At 44.0% G+C, this 15990-nt stretch overlaps 1 long non-coding RNA gene across 1 annotated transcript; it reads left to right on the forward strand.

Moving 5' to 3' along the window:
- The first annotated feature begins 7634 nt into the window (after positions 1 to 7634).
- LOC144818689 (uncharacterized) lies at positions 7635 to 14345 on the forward strand. Its single transcript, XR_013607151.1, has 2 exons — positions 7635 to 7967; positions 11638 to 14345. It is a non-coding gene; the product is annotated as an uncharacterized LOC144818689 (long non-coding RNA).
- Positions 14346 to 15990: the final 1645 nt, after the last annotated feature.

Genomic DNA, 15990 nt, shown 5'->3' on the forward strand with positions numbered 1-15990 from the left:
GAGGGTGCGAGACTACAGGCAGAGAAGGAAAAGATTTAACATGGTACTGCTGTCTAATACACACCAGCAGCCATATCCTAATAGGCCTCTGCAGATGCACATGAGAGGGTGCAGGCAGAGGATGCAGGCTGAGGGAGAGGGTTGGTGCAGACAGAAAATGAGATAATGCAGGCAGAGACTAAACTGGTACAGGCAGAGGATGGATGGTGCTTGGCTGCAGGCAGTGGGACAGATGGTGCAGTCAGAGAAAAGATGGTGCAGAGAGAGGGTGAGATGGTTCAAGCAGAGACACAGATAGTGCAAGCAGACACAGACAATGGTACACACAGAGGATAAAATGGTACAACAGAGAAGAAATGCTGGAAACAGTGAGAGAAATGTTACATGCAGAGGCTAATTGGAGCACAAAGAGGGGGAGATAGTGAAGACAGAGATAAAATGGTAAAAGCAGAAGGTGCGATACTACAGGCAGAGAAGGAAATATTTAACATGGTAGCACTGTCTAATACATACCAGCAGCCATATCATAATAGGCCTCTGCAGATGCACATGAGAGGGTGCAGGCAGAGGGTGCAGACAGAAAATACATTTCCAATTTACAGCACTAGCTCTATACCAGCATTTAATCAAAACACGAGACACAATATCAAAATAAAGAGTACCCTATAAGCAGAGAGACACAAACTGTGAGGAGACACAGATGACATTATAGAAAAAGGTGTAAATATAATTCTTTAATTTACACAGACACTCAGTGTGATCCTAGTCAAAAATTTTAAAACCATACATTTTACCAAAACACATATACCACAGTAAATCGTTTAAGAGACAGAACACAGCTCATGTAAATGAGCACATTACAGTGCAGAAACCTGACTCATTTCCAAAATACATTTCCAATATGCACCATTAGTTTTTTGCCAGCATTACATCCAAACATGAGACACAATGCAAGAAGAAAGAGGCCAAATATGCTTGTAAATCTGCCCAAGATTGTATACAGCACTTTATCTATATTAAGTGGGTCATTGCTAAGAGGAGGTCTAATAAAACAGAGAATATTATGAAGAAAGCAGAGGAGGGAGTATAAAAAGAAAGGGGAATATTAGGGGACAGTAAAGACAACCACAACAGAGAGAACACAAGAAACAGTTAAAAAATAGCACTCTCAAGAAAGACAAGAAAAAAGAAGGAAAGAGCTGAAATTTCAGAAAACAAAGGACAGTATAAGCAGAGAGAGGTAGACTGTGAGGACAGACAAGGGAGATTGTAGAAAAAGATCAAAATGTAATTCTTTCATGTAGACAGACACTCAGTGTGATCCTGGACCAACAATTTAAAACCATACATTACAACCAAAAACAATACATGATGCAGGGCTGCAGGCAGAGGAGAGTTGCTGCATACAGAGGGCAGATAAAACAGAGACAGGGTAATATGGTTCACACAGAGAGACAAATGGTGCACACAGACACAGAGATAAGGTAAACAAATGGATAACATGGTAAAGCAAGAATGAAATGCTGCAAACAGAGAAAAAAATGTTACATGCAGAGGGGAGATGAAACACACAGAGAGGGAGATAATACATACAGAGAACCAATGGTACAGAAAGAAGGTGAACAGCTACAGGCAGAAAGAAAAAAGTAAATTATTCTGCCAGAATCTTCTGAAATGAATACTGACTCACACTGTGATCTTAGACACATAACAGAAATCCTTGCAATTCAGTCAAATGATTACTACAGTGAAGGGGGGGGGGGTCTTGCTAGTAGTGTTGTATAAAGAGAGCAAGGGTGAGGGAGAGAGAAATAGGGAGACAATGAGAGGCAAGGAATAAACAAAATGAAGTAAATCAGATGGAGAGAGGGAGTTAGAAAAGAGGAGTAAAGGAAAGGGATAATGACAGTGAGGATAGAGATATTAGGGTGTGGAAAGGAGAGAGAGAAAAAAAGCATATTAAGAAAAAGGATAAAGGAGTAAATGAAACAGAATGATTTATAGAAAAAGAGAGGAAGAAAAAAGAACAGTGGTGGAGAGAAAGGAAGACAGTGAGAGAGAGTGAAAGAGAGGGAGAGGGAGTAACTTCCACATTAGAACACATTTTTAGTATTAACTTAGAGTGCACAACATATATCCCCTTACAAATTAATAACTCACCTTTAGGAGAAGGAGCCAAGCTCGCGACCGAGATGGCCGCTCTGTAGCTCGGCTCCGCCAGCCTTCCTGCCCAACACACAAATCCTGTCGATTATCCTGCCTCGAGACGACACACCCTGGAAGAAAAAGGAAGGGGAAGCAACGCTGGTACTCACCGTCTGGCCCGGGGGCCCGTGCGTGCTGTGGATCAGCTGCTGGGCTCTTGCTTGCTCCGGGGCCTTTGCGGTGTAGAGACCGGGGACTTTCCTGTGTGGATCAGCTGGTGCTGCGTTGTCGGCGGCGGCCCCCAGTGCGGGGGCGGAGCCGACTGTGAGGGCCGTTGTGCGAATAGACCGGTGGGTCCTGGCCGGGCCTGTCCTGCGGCCGGTGGACCCCTTGTTGGAGCACAGAGCACCGTGAAGGTGGGAGGTCTGTGCAGGACGACCCCCCTTTGATGCCTTGTCCGGCCATCTTGGAGCCCTGCGCCCGGAGTCGGCGGGAGGCGCCCTCGGGTGATCGAACAGCGGGCCCCCGAGTTTGATGGCGTTGTTTCTGCACCAAGATTGCCATTAGCGTGTCCCGGTGACCCCCGGCAGTGTCCCTGCGTGAGAGCCCGTCCCGGGCGTTGTGGAGTGTGGTGACGCAGCTGAACCCACAAGATGGCGGCTGACGCACAGGAACACGGATTTCATCGGGGCGACGGATCTGTGTCGCTGGCGTGTGCAGGGGCCTGGTCATATGAACGTGAGCCCACGATCAGCGATGTCTTGGCTGCTCTGCGGTCTTTGCATGCGGCCTTGGCCCCCGGTGCCCCTGTGGGGGTTGGGCGGCCCGCCGCCATCTTTGAAGGACCGTTCCCCATGGACACCCCTCGACTTTGTGATGGCGTTGTTTTGTCCCCCTTGGTCACTACAAGGAATACTTCCGCTGTGCGTAGACAAGATTGCAACCATGCGGCCCCGACTCTCCTGGCAGCTGCGTATGTGGAGTGCGAGGGCATGGGCTCCACGTCAGGTTCGGATGCTGCTCGAGGGTTCAAGAAACGTCATGGATCGCTGATCCGATCTGCTATGGGGAGGCCCTGCTGTTGTGCTGCAGGGGGGACTCAATTTTCTTGTGCTGTGAGGCGGGACTCCTACATCTTGCTGCTCATCGTGTCACTATCGAGGGTTCTGGACTCCCGAGACTGGTCCTTGTTTTATTGCTGGCTGCCGGAACCCTTTGATCCGCGCCCCAGTCCTGGTTTGTTTCGACCGTGGAGCAGCTCCACCTTCACCTGCCTGCCTTCCCTTGCTATATCGCATATGGTAGTGAAGACAAGGACAGGCCAGGGAGAGAGCCGATGCTGCACCCGGAGGACTACCGGTTATTAGCTTGCTATGCTGATGGTCCCCACTTCTGATAATATGAACGGTCCCTTTACAAGTTTATGATACCTAGGGTTGTGTCGATCTCGTCTGGACGTTGCATGTTCGTATGGGTGGGCGGGAGGCCGGGGCCTACTGACTTGTCTTATGTTCTCCTCCCCCCCCCTTTTTTGGCCCCCCCCCCCTTTTTTGCCTTCTTATTCCTTTCTTTCTTCTTAACTTCTCTATATTTCGGGTTCTGATTTAGGGCGACAGGCACGCTGCTGGGGGGGTAGGCCGTAGCCTTCTGCAGGGGTGCAGGGTGGGGTGGGTGGGGTGCAGGGTGGGGTGGGTGGGGTGTTTTTTTTTTTTCTCTTTTTTCTTTTCCTTAGTTCTATGGCTCTTTTGTATCCCTTTATCGGAGCGCCGCGTCTGGGCTTGTCTCCCATGGTACGATTGCGGGAGGTAACTGGGGATGTGTTGTTCTCCCTTCTATTGCATTGCCACATTGCTATTGCTACTCGCGTGTCCACTTCGCTGGCTGTACCCTCACTCTTTTTGCGTGCTCTGTTGCTGTGGGGCACGTGCCACAGCGCGGCGTTCTCCCCCCTTCTGATTTATTTTAATTTCCCCCCCTTTTTCCCCCTTTATTCTTTTCTTTCTTATTATTTGGGTTCGTATGGCGGATGATCGTATTTCTTGCTGCTGTTCTGGTTCCTCCGTTCACTCTTAGTGTGTGACTGGTTGGTGGGGTGACTAGAGGCGGGCCGAGGTGAGCATTGATTTGTTATATGGCGTATATATCCTAATTGATGTACACTGTCGCTGATGATAGTTTTCTCCGATGCCTTTATGTTTTGCTGTCTGATTTATGGCCCGCTATGGGAATTCGGATGACCATACACTGCAATTAATCCTGCTATACTTCCTAATATAAAATTAACCTTCTGTGCTCCTGTTTTCGGTTGTCGTATATGGCCGTTCTCATATTGATTGCTTACCTACAACATGTAATGTGCCCCCCGACACACTTCTCTTCGGATACATCGACTTATTATATTGTGTCGTGGCCTACCTGAGCGGTTGTTGGCCCGTATTTGTATATCCTTATTTGTACAATAAAGGTTTTCAAAAAAAAAAAAGAAAAAAAAATAACTCACCTTTAAAAATGCTTTTGAAGATTTAGAACAGTGTCACACACCAGATTTTCTTAAGCAGAATCTCTGAAATGTACCACAAAATGGCCCTGATTCCCTCTCATTTTTCACACATATCCATGTACATAGCCAATTAAATTTCTTCCCACACGAATTCAAAACCAAACTAACATTTTAATTGGTTGTACATTTCAACACTTTCAAACTCACATAATATTAAACCTTCCCCCACTGCTCTCTCTGCCTGTTACCATGGTAACTCTCCATAGAACACCTATCTGAACTCAAAAGGTGAAAAGTTCATCACTCAATGTTGCAAACCAAAGCAGCAAGTGTGTTTAACTTCTCAATATTCCAGCTTATCCTGTGCAATGTTCTTTTCAATGACTTTTTCTAAACCAATAGTATTATTCCTTTTAAAAACCAGTTGTATGCACCCTAGTTTTCAATGTTACATTATCAGAAACCACCAATCATTTCTTTTTTTTCAAGTGCACTGAATGTCAACCACTTTTTTTTCTAAACTCCTACTTTTCAAACTGTCATTTCATTTCAGAGCCCTTCTGAGTACCACCAGATCTGCCTTCAAGATGCTTAGAGTGTGGATTGTAGGACACAGTATTATTTTCTGGAGTGAAAGGTATGCAGCAAATAGATGCTTTGTCAAGCTTGATTTACCAAATGTGGATATTATGTGGATTGGCCAGAGAGGATTGAGATGTCACCAATTGATGCCATTGGTAAAATCCTTTTTCATCTCCCACACCCTGACCTCATAATTGTGCACTGTGGTGGAAATGACCTGTGCACTTTGACTTGGGGTAGGTCTGGAAATGCTTTTAAAGGACACCTTTGGGCAATTGATGTCACTTTTTCCACAAACTGCCTTTGTATATTCTAATACATGCCAAAGGCAAAAATGGAACTGGTCCAACCAATATTGTCCGCAGATTGAAAAAGCAAGGAAACATGTGAATAAGTCTGTTTCTGCTTTCCTCAGAGACTATGGTATGGGTTCTATATACCACAACAACTTGCGTTACAACATGCAAGGCATCTATAGGAGAGATGGGGTACATTTCACAGATGAGGGGAACAGAATCTTCCTTTTAAACTTTAGACTCTGCATCCTTCGACACGGATTGCCACCGCACCCTAATGACACGCCTCCAAGAAGCCAGAATTCAAGATAAAGCCCTAGACTGGACCTCATCCTTCCTCTCCGGCAGAACCCAGAGCGTCCGCCTCCCTCCATTCCGCTCAGAAGCCACCGACATCATCTGCGGCGCCCCCCAGGGCTCCTGCCTGGGCCCGACGATATTCAACATCTACATGGCCCCCCTCGCACAAGTGGCCCGCCGTCACAACCTCAACATCATCTCCTACGCCGACGACACCCAGCTCATCCTCTCCCTCACCAAGGACCCCATCACCGCCAAATCCAATCTCCACGAGGGAAGAAGGCCGTCGCCGACTGGATGAGGAACAGCTGCCTGAAACTGAACTCTGACAAGACGGAAGTCCTCATCTCGGACCTTCCCCCTCAGCCTGGGACGACTCCTGGTGGCCTACCACCCTAGGAACGGCACCAACCCCCACCGACCACGCTCGCAACCTGGGATTCATCCTCGACTCTTCCCTCTCAATAGCCAAACAAGTCAACGCTGTCTCCTCCTCCTGCTACAACACGCTCCGCACTCCCCGCAGGATCTACAAGTGGATCCCGACTGAAACCAGAAAAACTGTGACACAGGCCCTCGTCAGCAGTAGACTGGACTACGGCAACGCACTCTACGCAGGAATCCCAGCCAAACACCTACGACGACTACAACGCATCCAAAACGCCTCCGCCCGAATCATCGCAAATGTCCCCCGCCGCAGCCACATCACCCCCCATCTGGGAGAGCTCCACTGGCTTCCTGTCAACAAGAGGATCACCTTCAAACTCCTCACCCATGCACACAAAGCACTCCACAATGCCGGACCAGTCTACCTGAACAGCAGACTCAACTTCTACACCACCACCCGCCAGCTCCGCTCCACCAGCCTCGCTCTCGCCACCGTTCCCCGCATCCAACGAACCACCTCCGGCAGCAGATCGTTCTCCTACCTCGCCGCCAAGACCTGGAACACCCTACCCACCTACCTGCGACAGACCCAAGACCTACTCGCCTTCAGAAGACTCGTAAAGAACTGGTTCTTAGAGCAGTAGCAGCCCCCCCCCAGCGCCTTGAAACCCTTACGGGTAAGTAGCGCGCTTTACAAATTTGGTCGATTGATTGATTGATTGATCGGTACTTATTTGTAGGTACAAAAACATTCAATGAACACAACGGCTCTTTTTAGAGCCAACCAACATCTAAACACTCAAACTTGTTATTTAACTGTCTTTTTTTTGTTAGTTTTTTTCCACCGTGCGCGCACCTCGCGATTTAAATTTTGCCCTTCGGGGTCCTTCAGGGACCCCCTGTAACGACAGGATAATTTGCCCTATTTTGGATTAGTGATGACTAATAGTCCACTGCCATCTCAGTATATTACTTTTCCTTTATTTCAGCCTATTTGTAGGGTTTTGCCTATTGGCTTTGGCATGTCATCTCAGTATATTGCTATGAATCCTCTATTTCAGCCTATTTGTAGGTTTGCCTATTGGCTTTGGCATGATTCTGTGCCTTCCTTGCATCTTTTCGGGCCTAAAGGCCTAAACTAGAGAGCATCCATCTTTGTCTTGCCTCTGCTGACTGAGGCGCTTGCAGAGCAAAGGTAATATTTATAGTTAAGCCTGTTGTGTGCTAGGGGAAAACCAGCGGAGACTGGATCTTATCGAAAGAATGTGTTTGTCTCTTGGGCCCAGACGTAACATGCAGATGGCCACTGCGTTTGCGCGGAGGGCCTTGGAGCTGGCACAGGAATTTGGTGGGAGGTGGTTTCTGTTGGAAATTTCCATGGATAGAGAGCACTCTATATTATCGAAGTGCAGAGAGGCAGAGCTGTCAGATGGTTTTTGGAGCTGAAGAGAACAGTCAGAAAGATTTGGCGTTGGAGAGAATAGTCAGATGGTTTTGAGCGGTGAAGCTGTCAGTCAATGAAGAAGCAGTTGCCAGTCAGATGGAAGAGTTGGAGCTGCCAGTTGGAGCTTTTGGAGTAATTGAACCAGTGGAGTGAAGTTAGCACGTTGGTGATGGTGCAGAAGGAAAGAGTCCTGATTCCACCGGAGAGAGAGGAACAGACCGCAAATGTTGATCCGTTGGTGGTGATGCCATGGTGTTGGAAAGAGTCCTAATTCCACCAGAGAGGGACAGAGAGTTGGACCCTTCTTAATAGGGTGAGGTGTTCTTAAAATGTTTCTATTATATCTGTTCACAATTAATCACTTTTATTTCAGCTCACAATTAATCACTTTTCTTTCAGCTATCTATTGGTATGCCATGATTATTCAATCACTTTACTTTTCACTTCATTATATAAATGTATCATTGCGCTATATAGAGCATTAGTCATTTAGATCCTTGTTATTGTAATAAAGAGACCCCAGTTGCATATTTGAGTGTTGTTTCCATGACAGGACTAACCTTTCTTTTCAGCCAGGTGCTGTCAACTAGAAGGTAGAAGGAGACCCTCCTAGCAGGTAACTGAGAAATGGAGGACTGGGTAGTTTATGACAGGAGAGAACTCCCAAATAGGATAGTCAGATAGCTCTTATCTAAATTAAGAATAGTTAAAATCGTCAGCGCACCATAGGTGCACCGCCGACCCCCATAGAACACCCCGCCGGGACACAACAGGTATACCGTCGGGAAGTGTAGATAATATTGATCCTAAGGGATAGGGACTATGTAAATAGTTAAAGTCGTCATCCGGACGTTAAACGTGATAAAGTCGTCATCCGGACGTTAAACGTGATAAAGTCGTCATCCGGACGTTAAACGTGATAAAGTCGTCATCCGGACGTTAAACGTGATAAAGTCGTCATCCGGGCGTTAAACGTGATAAAGTCGATAGACTAAAAAACAAGCTGCCCTCCGACGCAAGAGGGGGTAGGTTGGCCCAGGTCAGATTGCCATGGGGCTATAAAGTAAAGATCATACGATATAAGACATGGAATTCCTTAGATGTTAGCTATATCTCTAATTGTACAGGCTTGTAAATAGCTAATAATCACCTTCTCAGGCGAATCCTCCATATATCTTGTAAATAATGGCCTGAGAAGAGTGTGTTTGCGTGACGATTGGGTTAGCTACGGTTGGTAGTCTGTTTGTTCTGAGAATCCGGTCGTTACACTTGGCGTCACTGGAACAGCTCGAATAAGTTGCGGGGGGAGTGCCCTGATAGCCAGTTACACTTGGCATCACTTTAACAGTCTTGAATAGGTTGCAGGGGAGTGCCCTGATAGCCAGTTACACTTGGCATCACTTTAACAGTCTTGAATAAGTTGCAGGGGAGTGCCCTGATAGCCAGTTACACTTGGCATCACTTGAACAATCTCGAATAGGTTGCAGGGAGTGCCCTGATTGTCAGTTACACTTGGCATCATTTGAACAGTCTTGAATAAAGTGTGAGGGAGTCATCATGACTAGGCAAAGTGCACAGAGAAATGGTATATATCTTGGCAATGTGACAGTTGTTAGGCTGGAAGGGTGGACTGTATTCTAGAGAGAAATGTCTGTGAAAGTCCTGCATGAGAGAGGATTATTTGTATTATAAAATGTATTCTGTATATAAAACTTGTACATAGCTTGCTGCTTGGCTTTTGCATTATTAAGTGTGAAATGTATTTTGTGAATAGCGCCTTGTGAATAAGGCTTGTGAATAACTTGCTGAGTTACTTGTGAATAGCGCCTTGTGAATAAGGCTTGTGAATAACTTGCTGAGTTACTTGTGAATAGCGCCTTGTGAATAAGGCTTGTGAGTAGCTTGTTGAGTTACTTGTGAATAGCGCCTTGTAAATATGGCTTCTGAGTGACTTGTTCCGTTGAGCAGGGAAGGGCTGGATCCCTTCCAACTGTTCGGGGAAATGTGTTTTAAAAAGTGTTATATGAAAACGTGAGAGTTAAGCTTTTGGATTCCCCATGTGTCTGCAGCTATTGGGGAGGAATTGTGTTTGAGCTGCCAAAGGGATAATACCTTGAATTGGAATGGCAGTGTTTGTTTCAATATGCTGTCTAATATGCATGTTTCCATGAGCTGACACTAAAAGTCAGTGAATGTTTGGATTAAAGGTGATTTGATTTGCTTTTTAATTAGTTACCAGAGTTTTATTTCCTACGCCGAATGTTAGGTGGCATTTTCCTAGCAATTAGTGTTTAAGTCCTGTTTAAGTTCTCCCTTTTCTTTGAGGTTCGTGTGTATAGTCAAGGGTGGACATTAGTGGCAGGATAAATTGTGACTATAACACACTACCATAGTGTAGCGTCCCCTTATATTAGTTTACTTTGCAATTAGTTGCAGGGTTCGCCTATGTACTTTGACAGGCTGCTGATAGAAAGGTAACATCTTGCACGAAAAAAGCAGTGTTAATTAAACATGCTGCTTGATATACGTCCACCAGCCTTTGAAAATAGGATTTATTATGTCTGATTCAGAGGTCAGTTAGGCTGCGATGCTCACACGGGTAGTTTTAGATAAACATTCAGTGGAAGAATTTCAATTGGTATGTGCAGAAAAATATTAAACCCAACAGTGCATGATAATTTGTTTTTCCAATATAAAATGCACAGTCTTGTGTGCAGCAGCAGTTAATTGGACGTGACTAGTTGTGTGAATTCATAAAAAATGTATTATATGTTTTACCATGAAGTAAATTGCCCCTTTGTGTGTTAATTTGCATGCTAAATAAATGCCCATGTTTCTGTCACTGAAAATGATACACTGATGAAGCAATGTGGTCTGCCTACGGGTGATCACATGATTTCAGAATTTCTTCTTCATAAACAGAAGTTAATTTGGTACCCCAATTACGAAATATTTCTTCCCTCTTTTTCAAATTAATGTTGTTTTAAATATGTGCTTTTTAATGTTGCTAAATGTTTTGCTTTTCAGTGCTAACAATGATTAGAGTATTTAGTCTGTTAAGTTCGTTTTTCATAAAGCTGTAGACAAATAATGGCTTAGAACTTGCTTAAATTAGTTAGAGAAAAAACTGTGAAGTGTTAAACATGAAATGAAAGATTTGGCTGAAGGTCAAGAGAGGTTAAGTCTGTTTCTTGTCTAAGATGATAGAATATAAAATCTGCATGAAGTTTCATTTAAAAATGTGAAAAGCTCCAGAGCAGTGAATAGCTAGACGAACTTGTTGTTTTAACCTTGAAAAGATAACTCAGGCCTGTTCTCAGAGCATTTTGTGAAGGGGGGCCCTAGAGCGAGTAGAGAAGCAGAGCCTTATTTTTGGCCATAATTCAATTCTTGTCCGCGAAACCTTGTTGATATAAAGGAGGGGTAAGAGTCCTCCGACTGACGCAGACTTCCTTGGCCATAATTCAATTCTTTTCCGCGAACATTTGTTGATATAAAGGAGGGGTAAGAGTCCTCCAAATGACGCAGGCTTCCTTCGCATACAGATGGAAGATGCTTGCAATTTGATTAAGCTCTCTCTCTTCAGAAACTTGGCAGACGCTTCGCTCTTCCAATGAGCTCAGCGTTGGCAGTGACCCAATTTTAGATCGCGGAGAAGAGCAGCCCATTTCCTGCTTGTTATGATTGAAACTGAGCCAGCCCTGGGACGCGGACGTCTCTGAAGGGTGGAGTATGCTAGCAAGGAGTGAGAAAATGATGAAGTTAGCTGCCCAGCCCCTCCGACTTGTGTAAGAAAAATTTGATTTTGCCCAAACTAATTTAGAGAATATAATACAGGTAGTTTTCTTAAACTATTCCACAAACTCAGAGTAGGATTTTATAAATTACAGGGTTCTTAGAGGAACATATATAAAAATAAATGTGTGCTTTTGAATTGAAGTTTTTTCTTTTATAAGATGAGTGATGCGTGTCTCTCGTTTCAGGTTGCTGGGATGTGCTGTCGCGGGGGGGTGCGATTGCTGCCCTTCCCTGCCCCGCCCTATTTGTTTTTTTGTCTTTATTATTTTTATTTCTTATGTTAGTTTGTTATTTTCTGAAATGTGGAACAAGCCTGGACCCGGACCGGAAGCTGACGTGCCTGGAGCTGATGACTTACAACCAGACTGGAGGGTGTGCTTCCTTGGCAAAGAAATACAGATGAAGATAAATGATACCTTTTGGAACTCTGGAGCGGTGTGTCTTGCACACTGGAGAACTGTTGGAGAAATGCTTTAATTTTTTTTCTTTTTCCACAAAAGAAGAGAATTTTCTTTTTGATAGAGACACTTTTCTTGCATTCAGAATAAAATCCTTTTTAGGTTCAAAATTAAAATCTACAGTTGGCTGCCTCAGCAGTCAGGTTAAAACTCTATATAACATATCTGGATTTCCTAATTTTTTTTTGACAAAGCCAATAGTTCTATTTTTGAAAAAAAATAATTATTAATTGACTTTTGCAAGTGAGGATCTAAAAGAACCCATTTTTATTTGGTCATAATGATATTTTCCCACAAATGGAGTCTGTAATTAATGATCTGAAATTTGATAATATTGATATCAAGATTTCCTGATTCCTTTTAGTAATACATATTTGATTTGTTTCATAATGATCATTTTCCCCATTCATGTAGTGAAGTCCTGAAATGAACCAACATTTAAAGGTGTTATGTTTTACATTTCATCACATAAGTAGTCTGCAATGTGGATTTTCCCTTATTAATATGGTTTTCAGTATGGCCTGCAATCTTGTGCCCATTTTTTCCCATGATTTTGCCTTTCAGTGAATGTTCAATGGACATTTGAACTCTATTCAGATGCTGATTCAACAGATACAGGGCCCCAAAGATAAATTTTCCTTTTCCTGCCCTGTTGTTTTATTCAAATTTAAAAGATGCAGTGCCACATTATTGACTAGGCCTTTGGTTCATTGATTCCTTTTGATATATGCAAATGATACTATTTGAATGTCATAGGGTGCAATACATAATTAGTGAGTTGCTTTAATAATCTGTTGCCCTGTGATACATGCTCTCACCTACTTTATAGTTTTTCTGTTTTCTGTAAAACAGTCTTGCCAATGAAGGGAAAGCAGTGTTGTGAATGATGGTGCACACATGTGCTCTATAGATTGATATGGAGGGATTAGGTGCAAACTGTTCCTTGAGTTAAATGAATTATGACTGCTGCCTATTGCCTTTGGCGTGGTCTACTATTACTTTGTTTTCTGAATTCAAATCTATTAATTTAGATATTTTAGCTATAGGGATTTCTGGACAGACGATTCATGTCTTGCTTATCTCGTAGAAGAATATATACACCACATTTAGATAACTTTCTTTGATTTTCTTGCTTGATATCCATAGTGCTACACCAGCTATTTTGTAGAAATGGGGTTATTCTTGTTTTCCTATTATTCAATTGTTGTTTTGATCAATGGACCCTTGATAGAGGTCAGTGAGATTAGTTCCTAGGGTGGTTACCTGAAGTTTGATTTATCTCGGATGGTGTATCTTTAGTTCTGTTGTTTGTTTGATATAATTTCCTTATATTCTTCGATGTTGATGGACTATAAGTCAGGGTGGAATGTAACGACAGGATAATTTGCCCTATTCTGGATTAGTGATGACTAATAGTCCACTGCCATCTCAGTATATTACTTTTCCTTTATTTCAGCCTATTTGTAGGGTTTTGCCTATTGGCTTTGGCATGTCATCTCAGTATATTGCTATGAATCCTCTATTTCAGCCTATTTGTAGGTTTGCCTATTGGCTTTGGCATGATTCTGTGCCTTCCTTGCCTCTTTTCGGGCCTAAAGGCCTAAACTAGAGAGCATCCATCTTTGTCTTGCCTCTGCTGACTGAGGCGCTTGCAGAGCAAAGGTAATATTTATAGTTAAGCCTGTTGTGTGCTAGGGGAAAACCAGCGGAGACTGGATCTTATCGAAAGAATGTGTTTGTCTCTTGGGCCCAGACGTAACATGCAGATGGCCACTGCGTTTGCGCGGAGGGCCTTGGAGCTGGCACAGGAATTCGGTGGGAGGTGGTTTCTGTTGGAAATTTCCATGGATAGAGAGCAATCTATATTATCGAAGTGCAGAGAGGCAGAGCTGTCAGATGGTTTTTGGAGCTGAAGAGAACGGTCAGAAAGATTTGGCATTGGAGAGAATAGTCAGATGGTTTTGAGCGGTGAAGCTGTCAGTCAATGAAGAAGCAGTTGCCAGTCAGATGGAAGAGTTGGAGCTGCTAGTTGGAGCTTTTGGAGTAATTGAACCAGTGGAGTGAAGTTAGCACGTTGGTGATGGTGCAGAAGGAAAGAGTCCTGATTCCACCAGAGAGAGAGGAACAGACCGCAGATGTTGATCCGTTGGTGGTGATGCCATGGTGTTGGAAAGAGTCCTAATTCCACCAGAGAGGGACAGAGAGTTGGACCCTTCTTAATAGGGTGAGGTGTTCTTAAAATGTTTCTATTATATCTGTTCACAATTAATCACTTTTATTTCAGCTCACAATTAATCACTTTTCTTTCAGCTATCTATTGGTATGCCATGATTATTCACTTTACTTTTCAGTTCATTATATAAATGTATCATTGCGCTATATAGAGCATTAGTCATTTAGATCCTTGTTATTGTAATAAAGAGACCCCAGTTGCATATTTGAGTGTTGTTTCCATGACAGGACTAACCTTTCTTTTCAGCCAGGTGCTGTCAACTAGAAGGTAGAAGGAGACCCTCCTAGCAGGTAACTGAGAAATGGAGGACTGGGTAGTTTATGACAGGAGAGAACTCCCAAATAGGATAATCAGATAGCTCTTATCTAAATTAAGAATAGTAAAAATCGTCAGCGCACCATAGGTGCACCGCCGACCCCCATAGAACACCCCGCCGAGACACAACAGGTATACCGTCGGGAAGTGGAGATAATATTGATCCTAAGGGTTAGGGACTAAGTAAATAGTTAAAGTCGTCATCCGGATGTTAAACATGATAAAGTCGTCATCCGGACGTTAAACGTGATAAAGTCGTCATCCGGACGTTAAACGTGATAAAGTCGTCATCCAGACGTTAAACGTGATAAAGTCGATAGACTATAAAACAAGCTGCCCTCCGACGCAAGAGGGGGTAGGTTGGCCCAGGTCAGATTGCCGTGGGGCTATAAAGTAAAGATCATAGGATATAAGACATGGAATTCCTTAGATGTTAGCTATATCTCTAATTGTACAGGCTTGTAAATAGCTAATAATCACCTTCTCAGGCGAATCCTCCATATATCTTGTAAATAATGGCCTGAGAAGAGTGTGTTTGCGTGACGATTGGGTTAGCTACGGTTGGTAGTCTGTTTGTTCTGAGAATCCGGTCGTTACACCCCCTGAGAAGGCCTAGGGGGTCAGGGAGACTCTACACTGCCCCCTTTTCAAGTTCTCCACTTTTGTTTTTCACTCTCTTCTGAAACTACACAAAATGGCGGCTGAAGGGTGTGCGCAACGTGTGCGCACCTCGCAAATTTAAAAAAAAGGTTTTTTTCCCTTTCGGGTCCTTCAGGGACCCCCTGAGAAGGCCTAGGGGGTCAGGGAGACTCTACCCTGCCCCCTTTTCGTGTTCTCCACTTTTGTTTTTCACTCTCTTCTGAAACTACACAAAATGGCGGCTGAAGGGTGCGCGCAACGTGCGCGCACCTCGCAATTTTTTTTTTTTAAAGACATTTTTTTTTTCTTTGGGGTCCTTCAGGGACCCCTTGAGAAGGCCTAGGGGGTTAAAGAGTCTCTACCATAACCCCTTTTCACGTTCTCCACTTTTGTTTTTCACTCTCTTGACCCTTGAGGGTGCGTGCACCGTGCGCGCAACTCGCGGTTTAAAAAAAATATTAATAATTCTTTTCCCCTTTGGGGTCCTTCAGGGACCCCCTGAGAAAGCCTAGGGGGTCAGGGACTCTCTACCCTTCCTCCTTTTCATGTTCTTCACTTTTATTTTGCCCTCTTTTCAGCCTCACACTGACAAAATGGTGGCCAACACTTCCTGGTTACCACCGAATCGAATGTTCACAGACATCTAACAGCAAATCAGAATTCCGCTCGCGCACGCGCATGGGTGCGCGCTTATAGATATCTACATTTTTTCACATTTCATTTTCTCAACAACTACTGGAGGGATTTACACCATTTAAACAAAAGGGCGATCTGCGAATCAGACTCTACAATTTTGCCAAATTTCTTGTAATTCTGTTCAGCCGTTCGGGCTGTAGCCGTGTCTAATCATCCTATGGAAAATAACACGGGGAAAACACGTTTTGGGACCCCCT

This window comes from Lissotriton helveticus, chromosome 2_1, assembly GCF_964261635.1.
Source record: "Lissotriton helveticus chromosome 2_1, aLisHel1.1, whole genome shotgun sequence".
NCBI classification, from domain to species: Eukaryota; Metazoa; Chordata; class Amphibia; order Caudata; family Salamandridae; genus Lissotriton; species Lissotriton helveticus.